Source organism: Anser anser (genome assembly GCF_964211835.1).
Source record: "Anser anser genome assembly, chromosome: 1".
In the NCBI taxonomy this organism is placed as follows: domain Eukaryota; kingdom Metazoa; phylum Chordata; class Aves; order Anseriformes; family Anatidae; genus Anser; species Anser anser.
This window is the reverse complement of record NC_139720.1, coordinates 6802223-6829854: the sequence shown is the minus strand read 5'-3', so window position 1 is coordinate 6829854 and position 27632 is coordinate 6802223. Positions and strand designations below refer to the sequence as shown.

Here is a 27632-nt window from a genome sequence, read left to right as displayed (position 1 = left end):
GGAAAAACAACAACCTGACTGCACAAGTCGCCAGCAAGTGACAGACCTCAACAGACAAGTCATTAACGTCCCCAGCGACTGTCTCTGCCTATTAGTATAAGCTGCATTAGGGGGGAGAGAGCTGTAGGGAAGTCACAGAGATTAACTAAAAATAGTCAAAGAGCCACGGAGGAACAGTCTTGTTCTAAACTCTTTATGCAACTTAAGATAAAACCAACCCAGATGACCAGGCAAGCCATGTGTGAAGTAATTCAGCAGCTCCCCATCACGAGGGAGGATGAAATCCATGGCTGGTAAACCTGCAATAACTCATGTACCACCAGGGTCCAGCCAGGGTCTGGAGGGGGCCAGCTGGGAAAGAGACTCTCGTCTCATTCCAGCCTGACATATACAAGAGAAAATCTGTTTATTTAGAGAATCATTCATTGGTTTCAGTGGGGAGGGAGGTTAAAGCTTTATTTGTGATTCTCTAAAACCACTTGCTTTTAATTCACTCCCTAATCCTCAGGAGGCATGTAAACCAGACATTTTTTTACATAGAAATAAAAGAGGCCATTCAATTACATTCAGGCTGTGTTGAAAACAAATTGGAACATTACTAAAGAGCAGACACTGCCAAATGAAGGAAATCTCTTCCAAGTGCAAGGCTACCAGTTAAACACAATCCAGAGAACAGCCAAGGCCCACTCGTACAGGTGCTTTCTCTTGTTCTCCACGTGCTGTGCACCCAAAAAGCACATCCCTTTGTACATGTTGTGTACGCGTGGATTACAATATGTTCAATGAGTGTAAACACATTTCTATTCGCAGCAAGGGAGGGAGACCACATACACGTGGAAAACACTGATCAGCTAAGAGCATCTGCTGGATTAAAACTCATCAGATCAAATATAAAGCATGAGCTAATTAATTATACGTCCAACTTGATAGTACTGTATGATACTACTGGGCATTTATACGGATAATTAGACTAAACAGAGTTACAGCTAATGAGTAAACATTTTTTGACTGCATACTGAAGGTCACATTCAGGGCTTAAACCAGTCTTTGAAGCATGAGAAATCAAAAAGGGTATGTAATAAGGAATGGGGGATGGGGGAGGGATAACCCACATATCTGCTTTCTGTGTCTCCCTCCACAGCATTATGTGGAGGCTACCAAGCAAGGGAAGAGGAGAGACAATGCTACTGACACGCATTGGCAATGAAATTAATGCATGAAGAACAAAGAAGTTATTAGGAAATAATGTGCATGGTTGAGCCCTCACCTTCCCCTCCTCTCTCACTTGCTCATGTATACATATACAATTTCCTATTACACCTACACGTACAGCTTCATACTTCACATCTTTAAACCTCTTCAATCTGTATCTAAAAGAGTGAATTTAGGAGGGTGGCACTAGGTTTGAAGTCTTTCTTAGCAAAGACCACAGCTACTGCTCTTCTGAAAGCCCCAACTGCTGCCTCTACCACTCAAGTCAATGTGTCATCCCGAGCCAGTGGTTACACGTTAGCTTTCTGCACAGAAACGACAGGTTTGCCCATTCTTTCTGATTTGGTCTTTGTCATCTTGGGGAGCAAAAGCATGTGACTCTTCAAGAAGCACTTGGGAAGGCAGCACATCTTATCAACTCAAAACTCATGGCTCAGGATGGTGAAATAATTGGTACGAAAAGAATGAGAATTGGGAATAAGGCCCCAAACTCTTTATTTCTACACATACTCAATCTTTACTGGGGAGAGATGGTTCATTTCCAGCGATCCTGGAAAACAAGAAACCTGGGCCAATCACAGTGGGTTTGGGTATTTCAAAACCTGAAGCCACCCTGCCTTGGGTTTGCTTCCGCCCTCTCTGTTTCACCAGTTCTGTTTGCCAGCACTGTAGTGGCTACTGGCCAAACTCCGCTCTCACTTACACCATTGTAAAAATTATAATAATAAACTCCATTAAAGTCAATAAGCCACAGTGAGATTAGGTGCTCATGCTTTGGAAAGCAGCCAAACAGAGAGCAGATTTTGGCCATGGTGCAGCAGAAAGCCTGGTGGCACACAGCTCCCCGATCCACAGAGGTGTTCTCCAGCCAGCCCCCAGCACAACGCCCTCTTATGCCCTCCTCAGCCATCCCACCCATCCCAAAATGCAGCCATGCTCCCACCATGCACCCAGGGCAGTGTACACAGGCTTCCAGGTTCATCAAATCCCTGCTGTATCAAACAGGAGATTAAAATTCCCTGGGATCCACACAAATCTGGTACTTAAAAAGTACCAGAGTGAACCTTGCTAGATGGTGTTTTTGCATTGCTGGTAAAGGACTTTCCACCAAGATTTGCAAACAGATAGTTACATTAATTTGAATGATTTCCTTGACACAAAGCTCCCCCGCTGATGTCTGCGTCCCACAGAAATGGGAAAACATTACATGGATAAGTTACATTCATATTAAGTAGCTTCCAAAACATGATAAATCCCTAAAACTGAGCTCATATAAACATAGCCACATGCTTTGAGCAACACCAGGAAAGAAAATACAATGATGTCATGGTTCCGGCTCCTCTCATCTCTTCCTCCATCTCTGCCCTGGATTAGCCTACCCCCCGGTTATTGCTTTAGGAAACCACAGGCAGCAGACAGCCTTAGTCATCCAAGAAGTCCTTTTTCCACTGGGAACTTTCACACTTTTATCTTTAGCTCTCACAAGCCTCAAGGTTACTCCCAGACGCTTTTCCTTCCTTGTGGGGGTCTGCATGGGGGTAAACTGGGGTACCCAAACACTGCTGATCTCTGGCAGGGGAGGATTATCCCTCATGTTGGGGTCTTGGTGCTCTTGGGGTGCTAGGTTGGGAATGCTTGTGCAAAGCCTGGGAACAGGAAATGATTTGGAGCACCCCAAGGTCCTTCAGATGTCTTTGCTCCATCACCTGCCAAAAAGCCAGCCAGGCCCTGCCTTCAAGAGAGAACTGTGACCACAGCTTTGTCTGACAGCTCCCCCATGCCTCCTCATAGCTGTCCTCCCATCTCTCAGGCCGTAATGGAGGAGCCACACAGGGAGAAAACCCAGCTCAATGGACACTGACGTTTGGCACCAGCACTGCCACCAGAGGAGATGATCAGCAATAAGCTGCAGTCTGGACTTCAAATCTACCCAGGGTGTAGCTCTAGTTCACAAGAGAGTAAACTTGCCCCTTTATGTCTGGCCACGTGTATCCCTGCCTATATGGAAGCACCTGGTAGAGCCACGCTCACATGTGCCACAGGAGATCACACGCCACCTAAAAAGCTTAAGTGGGAGGGCACAGCACGAAGAAGCAAATCTCTGAATAGCTCAGGATGAAAGACCAGGGCAGAGGATTAGCTGAAGATGTGGGCAAAGGCCAAACTCTGATTCCCACAATTAAATGGCTGAAAGGAAGCGGGAGAGTTGGCCAACGCGTCTGGTCAAGGTATTAGCGATGGGAACACGTGCACCTATAAGAGGGATCGCGGATGGTTATAGCCAGGCTGCTGCTGGCACCATGCTGATATAATTCACATCTGGACGTTTTATTTATTATTACAAGAGGTCTTCTAATTACCTATCAGCCCTTTGCAAGTTACCTGCAAATGGAAACTTAACTCAAATTACAATCAGATTATGGCAAGGCAGAGGCAGCTCTTCTGCACAATCCCTCCCTGCAGTCAATAGCAGTAGACAGCACTTGCCTGGGATTTTTAAAGTGGATTTCAAAGCAGTTCTGAAAATAGGAGTATACTGTTCTTTATCCTCAATTATCAGATGGAAAAACTGACACACAAAACAGTTGTGGTGTAAAAAATACCATAATGAATATTACATTCAGTAGACCATATGGTTTGGAGGACATCAGAACTAGCTACAAACTAGTTTCAGTTTGGAAAGGAAAAATCATCTTTTTTATTATTATTTCTCTCACTTTTCAAGGCAACATTCACATTTTGCAACACTCGAAAATGCTTAAAAAAAGATTTAACAAGCCAAGTGAAACATTTCACTTAAAAAAAAACAAAAAAAACAAAAAAAAAACAACTTTTATCCAGACCAAACTTAAACAAAAATCCCATTTAGGGGGGTCTGGGCTACCTACCCTGCCCAAATCCATTGTTCACCACTCTAATTTTAGGTTATTGTCTCTCTGAGTTTCCCCACAGAGATCCTCATTTCTGTCTGGAAATTTTGTGTAAGTGCAAAAAAGAGACTTGGCAGTGAACACAAGACTTTCAGGACATCCAAAAATCTCGTAAGTCCTGGTCAGCAGGAGCTCCACATGCACTGCTCACGTGCATGCATAAAAATCAATGTACACTTTCATCCAACGTGTACAGCCCTGGCTCCAGACACAAGTAGTAAATCCATCCCATCCCAGGTGCGGAGGATATTCTAAGCACACATGGCAGAGTGCATGCACACCCGCCCCAGATAGAAATAACAGTGCTTTAATATGTTGTACAGGGTCTCTGTAGGGTCTGCCAGGGAAAGAAGGGAGCTGGTTGTAAAAGCAAATATTTATTTCCATTATTGACTCTCCTTTTGCAGGACATGTCACATTAAAAATGAGGGGATCTCCTGTACAACAGCCTCTCGTTTCATACCCTATAGCCTGGGTCCTTTTGAATAAAGATTTAAAAGTCCAAACCATCTGAACCCATGCAATTTCTCTTTTTTTTTTTTTCCCCCAGCTGGCTACTGAAAAACAATGCAAAGGGGGATTTTTTTATCTTTTTATTTTTTTTGCAAAGCAATCAATTTAATCTGCTCTGAAGAGAAGATTAATTAAACTGAGCCTACAGTCAGATGCAGATGAACCAGATCTGACTCCTTAGCATGGACACCGGAGCCGAATTGTCCCAGGGTCACGCAAGCACAGCTGCTCCCAGCACCTTCTCCCTGGGAACATAATTCAATCTCTGCAGTTGCTGGTTGGGTTAAAAATCAAATCCTCAAAGAAACGGCACGTTTCTGGCTCTCACACAGCCAAGCGAGGCAAATGTCTTCCTGAGATTTGCTTCCTGGTCAAGGGGAAGCGATGGGGAAGATGCTGAAACGACCACATACTGCTGCAGCTGAAAACATATCACTACAGAAGTGCTGGCCCCTGACCCTGAGAACTCAAAATGTCCATGCAGGAAAGAAATACAAAATATAGTGAGAGGCTGGCACTGACAGATGGCAGAAATTACTTGATTAGTATTTTTTAAAGGTTGCCATGCAGAAGATACCCGTAGATCCCATCCTGGTCCCATGTTGCTCACTGACTTAAGCAGCATTTGTATCTCAGCAAGTTTCACTTCACCAACAACTTCTTCTCCTTTTGGATATAATCATCACAAATTCCCCAGGATACAGGGTCTGACACTTGCACTATACAGGGTGCAACTCCCCTAGACTTAAAAACAATTTTCCCACTTGGAGAGGGGAGGAGAAAGTAAGGAAAGTGCTCAGCAGCCACCAGGAAATTTGAAAAAGACCAAATTTATCCTTAAAGGATGTGTGTGTCTGAGCTGCCCCCACTCCTGACCCCCATGTTGTGCCGTGAAGTGTGTGCGAGACTGGCACATACATCTAGAGGTGTATGGGAGATGTTTCAGCCCATGTTCCCACCAGCTGTGTAGTAGCCAGCTCTGAACTGGAAACCATCTAACGGTGTGGTCAGAGTCCAGAAGACGATGCTGATGAGTGCTTCTCACTGTTCTGATCCAAGAATGGTCCGACTTCTTTTTTCTTTTTTTTTTTTTTCTGTGATTTTTCCTTTAAAACCATCCAAGAAGCAACTTAAACTTGGCACATCCATTTATGATACGTATTTCCCCATCCCTCTTGCCCCCTTGTATTTTATTCGGTAGCTCACCTGCATGGATAGGGTTGAGGGGTCTGGTTTCTTCCTCCAGTTCTTGTAGGGCTCACCCTCTGGCCCCAGCAATCCACAACCACTGGCTGTGTAACACCCAGCCATCACTGCTTGGTGCAGGAGAGGCATATTTATGTGCGTGATCTCTCACAGCAGCATTAATGCAACCAGCAAAGCCAGGACAAGAGGCAGTGGGCACAAACTGGCACACAAAGGGATCCATCTGACCACGAGGCAGCACTTCTGTGCTGTGGGGGTGACGGAGCAGTGGCACAGGCTGCCCAGAGAGGCTGTGGGGTCCCCTCCTTGAAGATCTCCAAAAGCCACCTGGACGTGGTGCTGGGCACCCTGCTCGGGGTGGCCCTGCTGTAGCAGGGGTGGGACCAGACGGATCCGGAGGTCCCTTCCCACCTCAGCCATCCTGGGACTCCGTGGTTCTTTGAAAGCTAACAGGGCACCAGGCTGCCAAAACCAACCAAACCATCACTTTTGAGCCTGAATGTCCCCTTGCCACAGGAGGAAGAAGACGTTGCCAGCTGGAGGATGGTTCAGAGAAAAAGGAGCTGAAGAAAGCCCTGGTGTGTAGCTGGAGTTTCCATTCCCCACCCGCCCATACCTTTGCCAACCTTCCTCTGCCCAAACCCACATTTCCCTGAAGAAATGCTCGATCAAAGCCATCCCCAGGTGGCTGAGCCTCCGCTCCTGCCGACTTTACCATGAGAAGGCAGAAAGCAGCCCCTTCCTCCAACCACTGAACCTGGAGCAAAGAAATCCTGCCTTTCTGCATAATGACCCAGAAGTAATTTTAAGCAGATTGGCCACGTTGACATGAAACCACAAGATCCAAATCACCTTTCAGTGCAAATACAAACCAAGATAAAAATCAAGCATGTGCATTAAAAGCCTATAAGCCGTATGCACAAAAAATAAATAAATAAAAAAATCTCACAACTGCCAAGAGTAATGATGCCAGCTATTTTCAAGCAAAGGTAGAGTTAATGTTTAATGACTGTGGATGCTGCTTTTATAAAGACAAAGATCACAGAGGATTCCTAATGGGTTACAAACCCAGAATGAAATTATCACACCAGAGGTTTTTCAGGAAAACAACCCGAGTGCTTTGAGTGGGGATATGTGTGGTTTTACTTTTTCTTTGCAAGAGGTTATTTGAAAATGACCAACATCAAAGGAATGCCTGCTTTGTGCCAGATCCAGGGAGAGAAAATACTGCTACTGCCAGCCTCAGAGGACCAAAAAAATTGTCTTAAGTTTCCAGAGATAATTGGACATCTGGCAAATGAAACAAAAAAGTGAAGAGCATGAAGTGAGATCCAACCAAAAAAAAAATATGACTTTCGCCAGTATTGTTTAGTGGAAGATTTTACATGCTGATTTTTTAATTATTACTCCTTGGGTCCTTTTTTCTACCTGACTGCCCATCACTGACTGCCATGCTAGGGCAGTCTTCCAGGTATGTTGTACTTTCATAACACCAAGAAAACTGTGCAAGCAAAGTAAAAATCCTGGATCTGGCCAAGAAAGGAGAAGACGCTGTACCCATCACATCCTCAGGACAGCTGGGTGTAGCTCACAGAAAGGACCCAACCCTGCAAAGCCACATTGGCGTTAACTTACTTGGCCAGAAATAGTCCCAGCAAAGAGCTGCAGGTTCAGAAACATGACAGTCAACCAGTTTTCTCAAAGGTTAATACAGACTAATCACATAACCTACATTTTAAAGCTGTTTGTTGATTGTGGTGACCCAGCTTGAGGTACCTTTGGCCTAATTTCAGATGAGTTCATTACCTACAGCAGAGCACCAAGACTATTAAACGTTTGCTCTTACCTGTAAGACCATGAGGAGGCAAAGAAGAAAGCTTAGGGCAGCGTTTGTATTACCAACACTGTTCACCCAGCTCATTCCTCCTGACAGCAGCACATCAGCTCCCCCACCCTGATGTGATGAAGGTCATGCAGGGCTCTACTGCATTCATCTCAGGACCCAAATGTCAGGGATGCTACTAAACAACCCGTAAGCGTGTCCTACTCCTATGCCATTTAATGCCATTTAAGACCCTCTCTGCTACTCCATCCAACTTTCAGCTCCCACAAGGTGCCCGTCTCCAGCACATCCAGTCTTCGTGTGGCTGTTTCAGATACCCTAGGACATCCCAAATGACACTGAATGCCTAAATTTAGTTAACTACCTCCAATCCTTATTGGTGCAGTGAATCCCCCCAGCCTCTTTGTTGTTTTTTTTTTAAATTCCTGGGTAACAGCAGATTAGTCTGAAAAAGAGCAGTGCTTTCTAAATTTCTGCAGATCCTGTGATGCACAGGGCAAACAAATAATGTATTCTTTCCCATATTTCTTTAGCATTTTGAAGGACAAACAAGTTTTAGACATTTCACCTGAAGCACAGGCTCATCTGAGAACAAACCCAAATTAAATACAAGAAAATGTTTTTGTTCAAGGCCCAGTTCATTGCCTTGGGTTATTCTTTCTGCTATGGTCCTCTTCCCAGAAAAGCTAAAGCTATCCAAAGATAAGAAACAACACATTTCTTCTGCCTGTGATGGAGGAAAGTTATTTTTCTGAGCTCTCAGAGTTTATTTTATTTGTAAAAGGTTGCTTGATTAAATAGGAACCTGTTAATATGCTGAGTTTTCTTTTTAAAGGGCATTTCATAAAGGCTGGTGTTCCCTTATTGCAGTTTCTATGCCACCAAGAAAAGTATTCACGGTGTATCAACAGCGTGCTACGCTAAATACATTTTTCCCTCTCTCACCCTGCCAAGATATTTCTTCAGGGCAGTTTTACAAAGTGACTTAAAAGGGCTCTGGTTCACGTTGGTTGCAGCTCAGTGCCAGGCAGATAAAGGCCAACGAGGACCAGACGTCCCTTCTGCAACCCCACCAGCTCTGGCTGCTTCTGCAACACCATCCCCATGGCTCAGGCTGCCCCGATCAGGCAAAGCTGCTGCAGGGTGAGGTCTGGTTCACGGCTCCCATCCTACTCAGCTTTTTCAGCTGTTGTGATGAGCTCTCAGTGGGATTACAAACCTGGTCCCTTATATTATTAAGAAATGTACAGAACAACCACTCATGAGGCTCTCGGTCACTTTTCAGTCATCAACACCTATCAGAAAAGCAATTAAGTGCTTAATATTTTGGCTCCTGCTGAAGTCCCTTTGACTTCACATCTCTAATAGGATTCAGCAGGTGCTTGGGGATAAGTGTACCTGGCAGTATTCATAAGCAAATTAATCATGCACTAAACAAGGCGAAGTCTTAATAAATGTTTTAGTGAACTGTAACCTTACATCGTGAAGGAAAATTCACTTCAAGGACATCTCTACGCTGATGTGAAAGGTCACTACACTTTGCCTGTGGAGCTGTAGAAGTATTTCATAAGAATAAAAAGCAATACTAATAAAATCTGAATGGAAAGACGCAAATATTGGGACCTTAATCCAGGAAGGCATCAGTGGTTTGCTAACGCAGTCCTTGTTTGACACGTGGTTTGAGAACACCCACATGGCTCCTTGAGCGAGGCTATTCTACCCATGGCCCAGCTAAGCATCCTTTTCCCCCAGGCCCCTTGCTTATAGCAGCCATAGGTTGAAGGGTGAGACCTACAGCTATTCACCTCCCCTGCAACCTTATGAGAAATTCAACAGGACATCCATCAGCTGGCACTGGTCTTCAAAGTGGAAAAAGGCACAGCGGTTTACCTTCCAAGTACATAGCTTTGCATAATAAAACTATTTAGACTTGGGGATTTTTCTGATGAATGCCAAATGCCCTACAGCAGCAAGCTTCACTAGCAGTTCTAAATCACACAGCTTAAATGAAAGTCTGCTTTCCAGTTTATGCACTAATTTTACCTTTTTCCAGAATCAGAGAAAAAACAGAACGTATTCTGCCTACAAAAAAGCTTTGTGCTTTGTTTTATGTGTTGTTTTTTTTTTAAAACAGTAGTGCTGCAGTGACTGGAAATACGATTATATTCCTGCTGCATCTCACAGGTACCACTGTTTTCCCCACAAAGACATGGAAATGAAGAAATTACTCCAATTGCGTTAATTGTTCTCTGACAGTGCTTCAGAAAGCTTGTAACTTCAGGGTCACCATGGATACTCACCACATTGACTTCAGCAATTGAAGTGATTTTTCAAGAGGGACAAAAACGGTTAGACGTCGAAAAACATAATTAACTGATAACTAACAGATCAGTAATGATACCAACTTATTTTCAAGACAAGACCACGTTGTCTTATCACTGAAGAGCTCTTCAGGGCAATACAAATCTGCATCCACTACTTTGCAAATCCCACTCCGTTGGCAGCATGATGAGAAAACCACTCTCATTTTCCTTTTCTCCCACTTATAACCTGGCTTTCACAGGAGGGGAAAATTGCCTCACAGCTCTACAGCTGCTTCCAATCATCTCCCTGATGTCCATCTGCCAGCAAACCTCTGCTGCAAAACCCATCAGCAGGAGGGATTTGGGAGCTAAGAGACATTTCTGGAACGTCTTTGTGCCCTGCTAGAATTCCAACACACTGAAAAATTACAACAGTCTCAGAAAATGAAATGTGTTTCAGTTGGTTTCTCTCTGTTGTCCCATTTCTAGTGTTTTCGAAACTGGTGGGGGTGTCCACCTCCTTTTGGAGTCAGTGGTGTTGTTAGGAAAGGGAGCAGGTTCTTGCAGAAGCATGTCCCACAAAAAAAAATCATCTACAAAACTCCAGCATTACAGCCAAGTTCCCAACACAGTCAAATATAACGTAAGACAATGGTGGAGATCACTGCCACATTGCCATAACAAAAACAACACCTTGCACAGTACATATTGAACATTTTGCATAGCAAGCTTTAATCGGTTACGTCTCAAAGTGAGTTCCAAAGTAGGTTGATGACTCTTTGACAGACAGGAAAACCAGGCCAGAGAGATGCTGCAACTTTTCCAAAGTCATAAAAAAAGCCCAGTGGCACAGTCAGAAATGAAATCCAAGTCTTCTAAATCACTATCTAGTGTCCTTCCACCCGATGCCACCAATGCCTCTACCACTAGTCCATATCACCTCCACAGCTCATGACTTTACAAAGCCAAACTCCTGAGCTCCAGGAGTTCCCAACGAAACACTAAACACACCTAACTCCCTGTCTTCGATGACGTTTGAAGGGCTCTCATTTCCCTGCATGACCCCACTTCCCCTCCGTCACTGCCACACGTGAGTGGTGCAGAGAGGAGGAAGGGCTTCTCAAGAGCCTCAAAATTGGTTTAACGCTGTCTCAGTGACATCAAAAGCCAGCTCTCATTATTTTTATTGGGAGCAGAGTTAGACCACTACAGATAAATCCCAGCCCGGATACTTTTTGACGCTTGCCTGCACTTGTCATGACCAGAGACAGAACGCGCCAAGAAATGAAATTTCTATTGCATTTCAGAGTTCAGACACGGACATGGCAGCTGTAATAAAATCTACCATAAGTGCTGATGCCACCTAATAAAAAGGACTGATCTGAGGATGGAGAGCTAAACACAGCACGACAGTTGGCTACATAAGAAGGACTTTGGTCTGGAATCTCAGGAGACAGCACGCATTTTCCTAGTTGCATCCTCAGCAGACATCTCATCCAGTGCCTGTCCAGTATTGCTTTTGCCTCCAAAAGCTTCATACCAGAACACACTCAGCTATGTACTCAGTTAAAAGCTGACAAGTCCATCAACCTTGCAGATACGGTAAGTGATGTTTAAAGATGACTTATCTTGACTGTTTATTAGACAGAGTTTCGTGTCAAGGCTTCAGGCAGATCTAAAAGTTTATTCCACACCACTCTATGATGAAAAGCAGCCAAATATAAACTCAAAGGCTGCTTTTCTCTCTGGGAGCTCAGATACATTTGCAGATATGCCAACAATTAATTAAGAGAGACCAACATGGTCACAGGGCCCAGTTCTTGCCTGAAACACCTTTTGGAACAGACTGGTTGCTCAGGAAGGTGGTGGAACCACCATCCCTGGGGGTTCAAGGAAAGGTTGGACATGGTGCTTAGGGACGTGGTTTAGTGGGTGACATTGGTGGTAGAGGGATGGTCGAGACCAGATGATCTTGGAGGTCTTTTCCAACCTTAATGGTTCTATGATTCTTTAAGGTCTTCCAATGTCCAAACTCTGCTTTCATTTATTTCAGGGAAAAAAAAAAAAAAAAAGAAAAGAAAAAAAAACCTGACATAATGCTGTGCTGAAACTCTATAATTTGTCCTTACAGACCGTGATACACACAAGTATTTAGCAAGAGCCACAGCAGAAACAGATGCCAGCAGATGGTATTATCCTGAACAAAATCAATTAAGGACATTTACAATATGTCAAAAGTGCAGCTACAAAAACAAAGAGTAGACCTGTACATCTGTTTGTTGATAAAGCTATGAGTATCTGTCGGTTAGCCAACAAGCCACAAAAGACCGAGGAGTGCAGCAACACTAATAGTACATAAGGAAATACCATGCATATTCAGATACTTCAATAGTCATCAGAAAATACAAGATGTTGAGCAGAAACTGAGTAACCAGATACTGGAAGTCCATATGTCATGCATAAATGTAGCAAAAATACAAGCATACGAGTTTTCGGTATCACAGATTTTGTAAGAACTGAGATTTGCTCAGAAATTGTAGCAACAGGAGTCATATGGCAATGATAACTTAAAAAATATTCTTCTCCTCCATAACACAATCCTCTGGTATATTTAAAAGGCTGCTGGGAACACTGTCACCTTGCCTGAAATAAAAAGAAAAGTGCTTAGAGTTCCCTAAAAGTTGTTTACAACATCGAACCCAGTGACAATCAAAGTTAGAGGCATAATGAGATATGCAGCCAGATATATCAATGGCATTTTGTAAACTATGCAAAAGACAAATGGACTGAGGGAATCCCAGAGTTATTTGTATGGGGAACAGAAATCTTCTATCCTTGAGTTTCCCATGGAGAGGATGAGAGGTGCATACATTTTACATGAGGAAAAAATAATGTTTTCTGTGCCAGCTTCATTACACCACACTGCACTAGTGCATTTGAAGGATGGAGATTTGTTTATGGAAGAAAAATGTAAGACCAAAAAATACGTACAGACTGGAGACTCGGATGAGCTGAAAGAAGCCGGTTGCTGTTGCACACCCATTTATCAGCAAAACAGAGAGTCACAGGGTGGCTGAGGTGGGAAGGGACCTCTGGTCCGTTTGGTCCCACCCTTGCTCCAGCAGGGCCACCCCGAGCAGGGTGCCCAGGACCATGCCCAGGTGGGTCCACGATCTCGAAGGAGGAGACTCCGCAGCCTCTCTGGGCAGCCTGTGCCACTGCTCCGTCACCCCCACAGTGCAGAAATGTTTCCAGGTGTTCAGAGGGATCCTCCTGTGTTCCAGTTTGTGCCCACTGCCTCTTGTCCTGGCACTGGGCAGAACAAGTTCAGATTTCACAGTGCTTCTCCTTCCTTCCTAATCTTTTCAATTCTTCCTAATTCTTTTCAGTTCCTGCTGACAGTCCTACAAACCACAATTCTTCATTTTTTAATGCTCTCCCAGCCTGGCTTCCTCAGCACTGCCCTGTTACAGCACCTAAACACAGCCAGCACTCGCCAGCAGCCGCCTCATCCTCAAGGACGGCATTTATTGTCATGGTCCCTGTAACCTCTTCTTATTTGTGGTTTTCTGCAGATACCCATCTCTGCAAACAGGGATGGGGCTGTCCCAGTCCCTGTCTGCTGCAATGTGATGAAAGGTCTGGTATTAAAATAGATGACTGTATCACCTCAATGTACACTGCTTGTTATTTAGTTCCTAGGGAACTCGTACAAAGTTTCTCCTACATTTGCTGCCAAACACTTAAAATATTCAGAAAGATTTACATTAAGTGTTAAAAGGGGCTGAGGACCAGGCTTCCTTAAGGACCCTGGAAAAATACAGCCTTAGCACTGAGTGAAAAGCATACTTACACTGTATATTGCAGCAATGCATCATTCATTTTTACCATGGCCCAGACGACAGTATCATTAGGCTGGAGATGGATAAGTGAAAAATGATCTGGTGAATGTCACTGTGGGCCATGCAGGACTTCATCCAAGCAGTCCTGAAAGCAGATGACTGGGTAGGGAGCGTTAAGATAAAAAACTTAAGGCTTTGAGAATGACTTTCCTGGAAAAAAGTGTTGCATATTTATATTTAATCTGCTTTGTAAATTGATTTTGTCATGTTACCTTGTCAAACCATTGAACAAACTGCATAATTGCTTAAGCAGCATTGACGGAGATGTGACAGATTATTCAAGCATTGTGATTCTTTGTTCTCATATATCTCATTAAGAAATGATGATTGGTTCCATTTACAGCTCTTAAGTTGAATTCAGCAACTGCTGACACACGAATTCGACCTGGCACCCACCAATTTTTTATTGTTCTCACTCAGATATTGTTCCTGGTGAAGTGGCTCTTGCAAACCATTTCAGTGCAGTGGCTGATGATTTTTTAACGACGCCAGACAAAGAAAAAAAAAGAACAACACATGTCACTTCTTTGCTGATTTATAGCTTCTATGGAATGGAAAGAAGTAAAACTTCTTATACTTTGTATTTGTCCCCTTGCCCCCGCCCCCTTTTTGGAAGGCTGTTTTTAACCTCTATCACCTTGGTAAACACATTCACGGCACATCCCTGCAAACAACTGGGCTGGCAGAAGATGCAAACCGCCTCGCGGGACAGGCACAGCCCCTTCCTATTCCGGCCTGGAATTGCAACCTGTTTCTCCACAGTCTTGTAATTTTATATTGCCATTTGAAACCCGAAAGTAAGGAGCATAAAATGCTGCTGTTCCAGCTTGCTGCTGAGTAATATAGGCCCTTCCGGACTCCCAGAGGAAAACCTCCAAGCTGTGCACATCAAAGGCAGAATTTTACAGTCACTTTGCACCGCTACAAATGATTTAAGAGGAAATCAGAAGGAAAACAGACCTGGTGTGCTTTTGTGTGCTACCCTCTGACTTCAGGAAGATCTATTCGGAGCACTAAGCCAACGCACACAGAAACCTCTAGGAAGACATTTTACAGCCACCTTTCAAAAGCAAAACTGTGTTTTTAAATAATATATTTACTATCAGTCTCCCCCTCTTCCATTTTTCACCTTTAGCTGAAGTACCAGAATACCCAAGACACTGTTACATCCCTACGGGTATTGCTTAAATAATAGCAGAAGAGGGAACTGGTTACAGAAATTAATGCACCTGCCTCTCTAATGACATTATAACAGTGGGTTTCTAATCGACACGAGCATGCAAGCCCTGACCATGCTGCAAGAGAGGCCAACAGGCAGCTGCCTTCAGCTGGCGGGCAGTGGTGCAAGCAGGAGTTAATGCGGTCGGTGAAGATGCACCAACCACCCCACCCACAGAAGTGGCCCACCTCCCAGGAGACAGACCTGCTAGCACCAAGCACCGTGTTTGTTCATTCCCCTTCCACACGCTTGAGGTCAAGTTTGCACCCAGCGAGCTCAAACAGACTCCATCTGCTGCGCGCCGCTTTCACTTCCCCACGTGAAGGGTGTGCTACCCAAACAAATCTAGCCCTCGGCTGACCCACGGGAAGAAGCTGTGCTGGCTTCCAGCTGTGCTTCCCGGCTCTGCACACCTGCAGGATGCGGCCGTGGCACCAGGGAAGGACCTTGCACACTTCTGTCCCGGCTGTGTTCGGTCCCATTAGATAAATGAACAAGGGAGCACCGCACAGTTCCTGTTTAAATGTGGGGCAAAGCGAGCATTTTAATTCCAATATTTAAGAGAGACCTATCAGAAGAGTCTCAGAAACAAAGTCTGAGGGCCACAGGGGACCTTGGGCATCAAAGAGCCAAGACCTCCCACCCCTGAGAGCTTTTCATCATCTCTGGTCACAAACTGAGCAAGGTCAAACACTGCGTATTTGAGCAGCTGTGGCAGCACTACCAAGTCCTGATGAAGAGAACAGCATGGGAAGAAGCAGTTTTCCCCCCTTTCATCGCTGAAAGCAACCCTCTAGTGAACAACAACAGAAACACAGAGCCATTGGTGGAACTTGAGTCTCATCTCAGTAGATGGAAGAACAAAATAAGGCATCGTAAAAACATCTGTCAAGAAGTCATGCCATAAGCAAAGGCACTTAGAAACCAGCTAAAGTCTGTTTGCAGCCAAGGACAAAAATCACCTCATCTCTGCAAACATTCTCATACTGAATTGTGGGTGAGACACTACCAGGAATAATGAAGCTTAGGTGATACAAGCAGTCATGAATCTCCTGCCTTCACCTAAATGTAACCCCAACAAGAATTGAAATTCAGACTACGGAATATATTAACTGTGCTCCACGGTGCTCTTAAACAGTTTTCACAAAATGGCACAGGTCGTTCTCTGTGAATTTATTAATGAAGCCAAACAACATGCTGTGCAGTAAGAAATTAGCACTATATATCAGTATATAGCACTATATAGCACTATGTATCACCATATAAATAATGTTTTAATGTATATATATACCACTATACATAGCTATATATATATATATGAAGGACTCCTACACCTTCTTTATAGCTATGTGGCAATGCTATGTAAAGATGTTACAGCTTCGCAGCAGAGCAAACACAGGCACTGAGGCTGCTGGTAATTCCAGTGGCCCTCAACTGAAAATGACAGTGTTGCCTGGTGCCAGATATGAGCAATCCTGCCCAAAGAACCTGTGTCTACGAATTTTTGCAGTTGGTTGTCTCATGAACAAGCATATTGGGGTTAGCTGTCTGTGGAAGTCAATTAGGCTAAACCCCACCTCATTTTAGACATCTCTTTCTTGGCTTTGATCCATAGCTGAACTCTCATTGTTATTCTTTGCCCCAAACCTCTCCCTTTTGATGTTCCCCCCGGTGTAGCTCCACTCACCTGCAGAATGAGCAAGTGCTCAGCTTTCATATTCTTTATATTCTCCTTCAGTAGTGCCAGAAGGGCACCAGGTTGCTCTCTAGGTACAAACCATCTCAGCTGTCACTCAGGAATCCTAGAATCAATTGATTTTCTTTCCATTAAAAATACAAGATTCATCACAATAGAAACCGTATTCAACGGACTTGCCCATAAAGCTCTGAGAGATTTTTTTCAGGGTCTCTCTCTAAAGAGCATGGGATTTATGTCTGTAACATAAATTACACTTACACGGCTTCTGCCAGGAAAATTAGGCAGTTTAAAATTACTTCAGAAACACCTGAACATACCCAAGAGCAGAAACCTCCCTTCAGCCCGCAGTACCTCTATGTCCTGTGTCTGCATGCTTTCGAAAACCCTGCTTGTTTGTTTTTTTTTTTTTAATCTCATTTCTTGGTGCATCCTATCCCTTCTAAATATATACCGTCCAGCTTCCCAAAAAAACATAATCTATATAAATAAAGCCTTGGACAGGATACATTTCCCTTGTTCTAATTTATCTCTCTTATGCCCCAGTACCTGGGTAATATGGCTAACAGAGGCCAGACCATTTTTCTGCCCCATATGTGTTTTTACATCCATGTTTTTGCATCTTCCCATGGTGCACTGAGCAACTCAGCTAAGGTGTCACATGCTATTTACTTCCCTGTTCTCTCCCTACAGAAGGACGTGCATATGCAGCAGCCCTCTAGTAGATGGGTTTGTGCATTTGTTTTGTTGGGTGTTAAAGCTTGGGAGGATTTTGTGTTGGGAAGGAGAGCTTGTTTGCTTTGCAATATTCAGGTTGCTATGTAATTATGCTAGAGGAGGTATATCAAAACACTGTGGCTTGGACTCAGAGGGGGTGGTGTTTTTGTGGCAATCATCAGCCCAAGGAGAAACTCAATGGTGTCAGATTTTCCCCTCAAAAATACTCTGTCTCTTGAACAAATTAACTACACCCCTATGGCAGGAAATCCCATTAAAGCAGAGGTGTGAGGCTCATGATGATCCCAGAGCTTTAGAATAGTCTTTTAGATATCTCGTGCCCCACCTTCAAAATGTCCTCAAGTAAAAGATGAAGCCTTTGAATTTGTTCAAGTACTCTGTAAAAAAATAAGGAGGGAGCACAAAACAAGTTTAACATGTTCCCAGTATCTTCTGCCATTGACAGCACATACCAAGCACTCTGCGGTGCCTGAAATTTCCAAAACGCTGCAGGCTTCGTGGATAGGTATATTGTAGTAATTTGCTTAAGCTGAGAGGCAGCAGAAGATGAGAGTGAACAGTGGAAGGAAATCTCCAAGCCAGCTCCAAGTAACAGTGAAGGATCATTAAGGGATGCTCCGACAGGCTCTCTCAACCATGGATGAATTTGACTACGAGCTCTGCCTTCCCCGAGGAGACTCCCACGTGGTTGCATGTTCTCCAAGGACTCTTCCCTCCCCACCCGTCCTCCCTCTAGGTCGTTTTGGGGGCTTACTATTTTGTTTAGCTTTTTCAGCAGCTTTTCATCAAAAAGTTTCCCTCTTTTGAGCCCTTGCCCAGAACGGAGGGAATGGTAGGAACATAGATAGTGAGTCTGGTTTTGGTGCTTGACTCTGCATTGCGTTATGCTGCATAGAAGTGGCAAAAAAATGCTGGAAAAAGATCAATGATGCAAAGAAACCCTTGGGAAATGCCACCACCAGAGACCACCACGGACACTGAAGCAATCCCACATTGCCCCAATCCCCCATTGCCTTGCCTTCTCCAACGCTTTATAGCTCTGGGAAAACCTCAGTCCCTCTGAGCATCTGTGACACAACACGGCAATAACACGCCCGTGCCGTTACCAACGGCATAGGCACAGCACTCTGCATCTTCAAAGCCTTCTACAAACCTTAACTAGTAAAAACTAATTATTTGTGATGCCCCTGGGTGACTCACAAAGAAATAAATACATTCTGAAGAAGCTGCTGCTGACAGAAGCTGAAAGAAGCAAGATGGCCCGCTGCATAAGGCTGGAGTTAAGATGCAGGCGCAGCTCTGCCTTTTACAACTGACACGTTGCCTCGTTTTCAACAAAGACGTGTTAGCTTTTTTGTCTTATTTATTTAGATTTCAAGTTCTTCTGGGTAGGAGCTGTCTTTCACTCTGCTGCTTGTAGTATTCCTAGCACAACGGAGCCTGGTCTCCATTGAGGCCAACAAAAGTCATAGAAATAAATTTTAAAAAAACATACCAAAATTATTTTACACCCTTCATATTTCATTTGCGAGTGTCCAAACCTAAAAAACACACTGGCTTTTCACATTTCGCAAATCTTTCAAACCAAACGCGAGTGGCTACGTGAGTTCATGTTGCACTACCCACAAAAACCCAGGCATTTCTGCAACCCTGACGTAGCTGATGGGAGATGGGCAACCACATTCCTCAAATGCCCATGCCTCAGGTCTGCGGGGAGGTTTTAAACACGCTGCTCAGCTAAAACACCTCAACGTCACAGGACCACTCTGCAGCACTGGATGATACTGGATCATCATCTTAAGGATGGTCACGCCTGAGAAACAGAATCACAGAATCATCTAGGTCGGAATAGACCTCCAATATCACCTAGTCCAACCTCTGACCTAACACTTAACAAGTACTCCACTAAACCATATCACTAAGCTCTACATCTAAACGTCTTTTAAAGACCTCCAGGGATGGTGACTCAACCACTTCCCTGGGCAGCCCATTCCAATGCCTAACAACCCTTTCAGAAAAGAAGTTCTTCCTAATATCCAACCCTTGTTTTGAAGCTCCTGGGACGATCTGCAAACCTTCACACCCCACTGCTGATGATCGGGGGTTGTAATTCTTCTTACGTGTGAAGTCTGAACTGACACACTGACCCTCACCAACAGAAACACAGAGGTTAAAGGCTCTCAGACATCAGACTTTCCACATCTGACCTTGCTCCACTCCCACCAGCTACGGATGAAGCTTCTAGGTCTTGTACTCTGAAACGTGAGCATCTGATGTAAGCCCCAAGTTTCTGTCACTTAGGCTTGAAAAACCCACCTTCAAATAGTCAGCCTAAATCAGGGAGAGCATTAGGAGCAGAATGCATGGCTAGCAGAAGGTGTGCACATGCAAAGGGTCTGGGGGAGACGTGCCTTGCCCTGCTGCTGCCAATGGTAAATGCTCACCTTTATTTGCATTGTTAAAAGAACCTCCCTTTGGTCCTTCCTGGAAACCAGAACAAGACTGAAACTGTTTAATTTAGCTCAGTTTTGTAATGTATGAACATCCAAACAAAAATCAAAATAAATCCTCAATACAGCGGAGCCAGCATGTTTTCTCTCACTCGCCTCTTCCCCTTTCGACCCTTGAAAAAGGTATTTTAGGAACTATCTTTGTGGTTATGTAGCCCTCTTGTCCAAAGCATTTGGTGTTTTTAAATCTAGCATATGAAATTGCCCAGGAAAAGAGCAAGCAAAATCAGTGATCTATTGTTACGGAGGATCTCCAGCCCTGTGCTCAGCTGTTCTGCACACAGAGCACAGAGCAAATCCAAGAGAGATTCCCATTAGCTTTCTCTTAGCACAGCCAGTGTTAAATTAATTAATTAATTAATTAGGAAAAAAATCAGCATTTTAATTCAGCCAAAAAAATCTGCTAAAAAGTATTATTTTAATTTAACCTCATACAATCTGTTTGGTGAGTAATTCTGGCACAAGACTCAATACACAGCTTTCGACATAAAAACAGCAGTGAAGGGCCTTGAAAAGTTTATTAACAATCTGTTATTTATGGTTTTCTTTTTAAAAGTGATTGACACAACATTCAGAGGAAAATTACAGGAACCGCCAAGTCAGAGAACACAACAGCATATCAGTGCTAAGATTTGACAGAAAGGTTTAAGGAACAGTATGATTTCTATAAAAGAGAAATATTCTGATTGCTGAGCTATTTGTCATTCCAGAACAGCCCAATCACACACACACAAGTTTGCAAATTATTGTTATTGTTGTTAATTATTATTTACAGAAAACCACTGCAATACAAGGTGGCTTGAATTCCAACGAAAAATGACAGATCGATGCCCCAAGGAACTTTTTCTCCCTCCTTTCACTCATTACCTGTTTACTAACAGCACCTTTTTAGTTCCAACTTGTTTTCATGCTATCTAAAATGACTAGAAAATTAGGTCCTATTAAGTAATCATGAACATAAACTGTGACTCACCAGTTAAGTGAATACCATTACTGGCAATAAATTCAGAATCCTATTATAAATGCTTGTTATTGTCGGGCAAGCCAAAACAATACAACTTTATTCAATATAAATTGCATCTTTGGATGCGTGAAAGGATTAAATAACTCCAACCAATATTCTGCACATAGTACACAGAATCATGTGCAAGGGGCAGCAGAAATAATTGCGGTCAGTCACAGAGGAGGAGAGAAAAAGAAGGAAAAAGGAAGGAAAAAATGGATAAGGAGATATTTCAGCTCCTATGTGAAAGCAGATGGAGGGTGAAGGAAGCAGACAGGCTTCTCCAGATGGCAGGAGCTGTGGAGAAGAAGGCTCTCACACCCACCGTGTTGTGACTGTGATGGGAAGAATAGACTTTTGGTTCAAGGATTACTAGGGGACTCCGAAGAGCTGGGTTCAGCTCCACGCACTCCACCAGGCCTCCAATCCCTCTCGAGCACTCCATCGCAGCCCAAATAGCAATGCAGCAAACTGGGTGCCCTCAAAATGACGTATTTTCCTGAAAGCCTCTGGCTGTTGAGAATTTTGGAATCTTATTTTCAGTTAACGAAAGAAAATTGACCTTTATGCTATCCTGTTGCTCCAAATAAGCAGTGTCAAAAAAACGCACCCGCGAAGCACACTTGGAGAGCTGTGAAAATCACCAGGGGCTGCAGACTTTTTCCCAGTCCTCTCGTTCAGCCTTTAAATCAGTTGGCCATCTTGCTTTCCATTTTTTTCCCATTTCAATTCCAGCTGAACGCTCAAACCTGCTATTTTCTGTAACGCTTCAAGGGAGACCAACAATCTACATCATAAGATACTACAATTCACACTGCAAATACTGGGACAAGTAATTTTAAAGCCTGCAGGAACACTGGATAGTAAAACTGCATCACATGATAGCAGTGAGGATTCCTTAGTTTAAAACAAATATGTCACCCTAAAGGAGTCATCTCAGTATTTTTCTGGTTTCTCTACGTTCTTTACAAACCAAAATATCTTAGCTGTTTCACAGCATTCAGTTAAACATCCGTATCTATATCTGGATCTCAGCTTTTTCTCCTCCTCCCAGAGATGCTGGAGAGGTGCTGGGGGTACCACACACCTCTAATTATCCCTAACCCCCAAGCTTTTGATGGTAAGCTTTCCAAAGTCACAGATTTTAAGGTCAAAAAGACCATGAAATGTCCTCCCCTGTACCCATGGGCAAGAGGTTCTTGTCTGGTGATTCCTGCATAAAGCCTGAGAGCTTTCAGATGGCAAAAGGACTTCTGCCATCAACTCCTCCTGGAGCGGACAAGAACCACTTGCCTTCATAATTTGTCCCAGTGGTTGATCAGCCTTCCTATTGGAAACACAAGCCTTAACCTCAGCCCTTTGGAACCCTGTATTTTCTCTTTTTAAGATACTTTTCACTGTGAAATGTTTCCTTAATTTAATTAAAAACCAGACAAATACTGAACAGAGAAGTGGATGAAACAGTCTGACATAGTCACTGCTGCCTCACCAGGGTGCCATAAGAGAGAGGCAGAAATTACTCGTAATGTGAGCACAAATATGGAAAGCAGACACTCTTCAGTCTTCACAGATGGAAAAAGCCCAAATATCAAGATTTTCAAGTAGAAAATTTTATCAGTAAAGATATTTCCTTAAGTCTTGAGAATCTCCAAAATCAGAAGAGAAAAACAACTGGGTAACTCGCACGATTCCTGAAGTTAATGAGCTAACCAGTATGGTTTGTTGTATTGAATATGACAAGTGGTTGATTACAATAACTGGTGGTTTGGGCACCTGACTGATGAGAAGGGAAGGTCTTTGAACAGAGGCAACCAGATGTTGAACCTAATGGAGCCTCCCAACACCTCCTCTCTTCACAGCATCTCAAACACCTGGAGAACCTCTACCGGGACCCGTCCTTACAACAAGCACATTCTTGCACTCATCTTCTGGCACTCCCCAGTGGCAGACAAGGCTGAATGCTTGGCCTGAGTTAGTGACAATGTCACCTCCATCAGCCTTGTCCCCCGTGAGGGCCTGAGCAGCCAAGAGCAGAAGGGAGCATGGGGCAGAGTTGCTCAGGACAAGCCTGGGTGTCAGCGTGAGACTTGGGGGGACATGACGAAGGACATGAGGGGACAAAAATACAAAAGACGGAGCACAAGAGTTTGTGACAATGCCTGTGCATGTGTGTGAGAAGGAAAACAAAGGAAAACAGATGTGAGGGCAAGGCTGCGGGTGACTGCATCTCACATTGAGAACTAGCACCCTACAGGTGCATAAAAGAGTTGTGCAGAGCACCAGGAGCCCATCGGGTGATGTAAGACTATGGAACAGACCCTGGACATAGAGGAACCAAAAATTATGACAGAACCTCTAAGAAAAACAGAACCACCTATAGTTTCCTCTGTACTATATTTTAGAAAAGAACTGGAGACATCGTTGCAGTGCACTTGTCTTCCCAACCGGCTACTACTATGTTGTGGCTACATCCTTGCAACTCCCTACGTTATCATTACTAAGCTGTAAGGAATCTGCTGTGGCAGTTTTACAGGCAACACAAATATTTCCACAGCTACTAAGCCTGAGCCTTCCTAAATAAGATAACTTCATCATAACTCGAATGTCAATAAGGCCTAATGACAGATATCTTAGAAATGCCAGCCTGATCCGATTAGATGGACCGAATGATCAGAGGCTTTCCTCTGTTCGGCTGGCGGATAGCATTGTGTAACATTACTTCTCAAAACATCAAAATCTTAGTTTTAAAATGCTTTAGATATAATATCAGTTAAACGTGGAGAGAAAATGGTATTTCAGTGACCACTCATCAGATTTTCCTGCTATTGTGAAACTTCACGTCTCCCAGGGGCAGAAATCCCCCTCTCCAGGCAGGCTTGTGAATTGAGCAGAGCTAGAATAGGCAAATTTGTGGAAATTTAAGAAGATAAGCAGCTAATCAGATCCTCTTCTTTCCTCAAGCTTACCTGTTTCTACTTGGAAGAGACTCAAATTTGCAACCGCTGAGCACCTGGCCCGCCGCTATGATTTTATTTTATCCTTGATTTGCTTTGTGTATTCCTTCCTAGCTACTTTTTCAGGATCTGTAACCTCAGTTTATATTCTCAGGAGTGACTGGGTCCAGTTTCCTGCACCGAAGCTGCTAATGCAGAGCACGAATCACTGCTGTGCTGCTGTAGTTACACGTGGATGAATCAGGACCACAGCTCCCATGGCCACAAATCTCAAACATAAAACAGAAAGCCCAAGTTCGGAGGCTAAGAGGAATCGTATGTAAGGACCACGGAACTGAACCACATTTTATCAGTGTATTACCCACGTTTCTTTTGTTATATTTTCGTGAGTAATATGACCAAAATAATTTGTTGACACCCTGATACCCAAGAGATTGCAATCACAAACCTAAGATCACATATGCATAGGGACTGTGCAAATACAGAACAAAAAGAGTCTCACATCTTCGGTTTCTCAACTTTCCCACCCCACCCCCCTTCATTTTTCTGCCTCCTTCCCCTTTTTCCTTCCAACTCTGCTTGTATTACCCTTCCCTGATGTCTGCCTTAAATCCTTTCCTCCATCCCTCTTCCCACTTCCACAGTCACCAGGGAAGCTGAGATGTAAAAGCAAAATCCTCTTTGTGAGGGAAAATAAAACAAGAATAGTGCCTGTGGGAGGCTGCAGCCATTCCCGGGGTTCAGTACCACCTGAGCCAGATGCATCGCTGAGAAATCCTTTAGGAAACCCTACTGCCACCAGCACCGAGCAGAGCAAACAGCAGGGACCTCAGCCACCGAAGGAAGCATTTCTTTGGGTGTAAAAGGCTACTTTCCTGCTTCTGGAGGTGATGTCCAATTCAGGATGCTTATTTCATTATCAATATGGCTGGACATGACTTACAGAGACATGTAAATAATTAATTCCTGCTGTAATGCTGCTCTGGAAGAGAGCTGGGTACTCATCAGAGGTTCCTTGAAGCACAAATGGTATCATGATTAACTGAGTTACGATCTTTTTAATAATTCCAGCAATTTCATCTCTCCACATGCTAGAGATCTAGTAAAACCCTTTTATTCAAATGAAAGATTCCTTTCAGAGAGCAAATCATTAATAGAGTACACACACAGATTAAACATTCACAAATCCATGCACTTGACATAACATGTTTTTAAAGTTTCTCTTTGACTTTTTTTTTCCCTGATTTAGGGGTTTGGGGCTTATTTTACTGTAGCTGATCACAGTGAGTTAAGACAGCTGCAGAGACTCGAGGAAAAAGGGCTGCTTTTCTGCTAAAGGTGCTGAGAGGGAAGGCGGCAGGGCAATGCAAAACACAGCCACAACCCTAACCCAGCACACCTCAGCCAAGACTCCAGGTTTTTCACTCTGAGCCCCAGCCGTGCTAGAGAAAAATCTATTAACTGATGAGATCGACTGATGCATGTCCAACACAGTTCAGCATTACACTGCAGGAGGGATCAAAGCAGATTTTATCCCTGCTCCTAAATAAAGCTAGAAGAAAGCTTTTTGGTCCAGATGCTCTAAAGGTATTTAGACTTTTGCTTAATTCCTCTTTTTTTTTTTTTTTTTCCTATCGGTAACTCTGAATGTGTCCTAGGGTTCGAGCTCCCCTGTATCTGCTGCGGGGGTCAGTGAACAGACCTTCGCTGGCCTCAGTGGGAGCTGAAGAAATCCTTTAATGATTTGCACAGTAATGGCCTCGATTTCTGACAAGTTTCACAGCAGATCCGAAACGCACATCCATGTCTCCTTATCTGCCTGGTCTGCCCTCGGTGACTCAGGAACACACAGCCAGAAGGCGACTGAGGTGTAGGCTGGTAAATGCACCTACACCCAGAAATAATGTCCCTGTGTATGGGAAAAGGGACAGATCTGCCTCCTTTAGACAGGTACAGGGCTGTGATGCAGTTGTTTTAATTTTCTGAAAGTTTCTATGCTGACTGTTAGGTCAAGTTTTAAAGCCTTACAGCTTGCCCTCTCATCACGAAGGCCTGGCTACGATGATGTTTAAGAGTGCGAGGCACTAGATGGTCATGGTGAGTGGATTTCATTTGCAGCAGCCATCCCAATGTGCGCAGCGATGAACTCTGCCCAGCTCCACCTACCTTGGGACCTACACCTGATCCTGTCAACTCCAGTGGGATACCCACCAAGTCCACAGCATTAATTCTCTCTGGACCTCTCTAATGGTGCAAGTTAACCCTCACAGATGCTTCATACACCACAAGTGGGAAGATAACACGGGGCTGTGTGATGGGAACCACAGCAAGCTGTCCTGCTGCTCCCACAAGTCTCCTGGCGTTAGGACTTGCCTCCCCTACACCCTTGAGCTCAGGAAGGTGCTGAAGGTGACAGGCAGGGACACGTCTCTCAGGGACACCTCACCCTGCATCTTCAGAGCCCTGGGCAGGCACGAATGTCACCAGCCGGGCGGTGTTTCCACACCGTGCTCACCCCCACACGGGTGCGTGACCCCCCCCTCCACATCAAGCACCCAGCCCGCTTCTCACTCGCACTTGGTGTGCAGGAAATCAGCAGAAGCAGAAATACTCTGTTTGTAGAGAGCCCTCCCTTGGAAGCAGAAAGAAACTGAAATATTACGGCCGAAACTTGTTCAGCCGTGTTTTGGAAGTGGCACGCGGAGCACAAAACGCGCTGCTTGGGCTTGGCGATGCTTTACTTAGAGATGTGCTCGAAGTTGAATTTACACCGGGGGGGACATGGCGATAAAGCACCCGTCCCATACAACCCAGCGTTCACGTCCTCGCCCACCCACACGGCAGCCCGCACCCTGCCCTTCCCCAGCAACCGCGGCTCTCTGCCTCTACAACATCCGACGAGCGAAAATTTCTCTCAACAGAAATAAAACTCCCCGCTCAGCCAAAAAAGCATCAGCCTGCACCCTGCTCCCTTCCACCATCTGCGCATGTTTATTCTGAGCCTTCCGAAAAAAAAAAAGAAAAAAAAAAAAAAACTCCAACGTTTTACTAATCTTTATGCCCCGCCACTATAAATAACAGAAATAAAGCCCAACAACAGTTAAGCATCGTAGCTAAAGCACATCCAATCCACTCCGATTATTTCTGCTTGTCCGTCCACGAATGGATGCAGCCATCAGCTTTAGGGGACAGCATGCAAGTCAGACCGCATTTATTTACAGTGGCACCGTCAAGAAAAAGCCTTTCCCCATCTCCCTATCCTATTAACATTTTAAACCGGGGGGTGGGGGGGGTCTTTTTTTTCTTTATTTTTTTCTTTATTTTTTCTTTTTTTCCTTTCTTTTTTCTTTTTCCTTTTTCTTTTTTTTTATTTTTCTTTTTTTTCTTATTTTTCTTTTTTCTTTTTTATTTTTCCTTTTGCTTTTTTCTTTTTCTTTTCTCTTTTTCTTTTCTCTTATTCTTCTCTTTTTCCTTTTTTTTTCTTTCTTTTCTCTTTTTGTTGTTCTTTTTTTTTTATTATTTAATTTTTTTTTTGGGGGGGGGTAGCCCAGCCGCCTGCCCCGCAGCCATCCTCATCCCTCACCTCCTACCAACCCCCCCCCC

The 27632-nt window shown here is 44.0% G+C and overlaps 1 protein-coding gene and 1 long non-coding RNA gene across 4 annotated transcripts in view; one reads left to right on the top strand and one right to left on the bottom strand.

Annotated features, from left to right (window-relative positions):
- CAMK1D (calcium/calmodulin dependent protein kinase ID) overlaps window positions 1-27632 on the bottom strand; it is a 220482-nt gene that overhangs the window by 191540 nt on the left and 1310 nt on the right. The window lies entirely within an intron of this gene.
- LOC310892212 lies at window positions 71-27632 on the top strand. Its single transcript, XR_014577948.1, has 2 exons — window positions 71-6128; window positions 13246-27632. It is a non-coding gene; the product is annotated as an uncharacterized lncRNA (long non-coding RNA).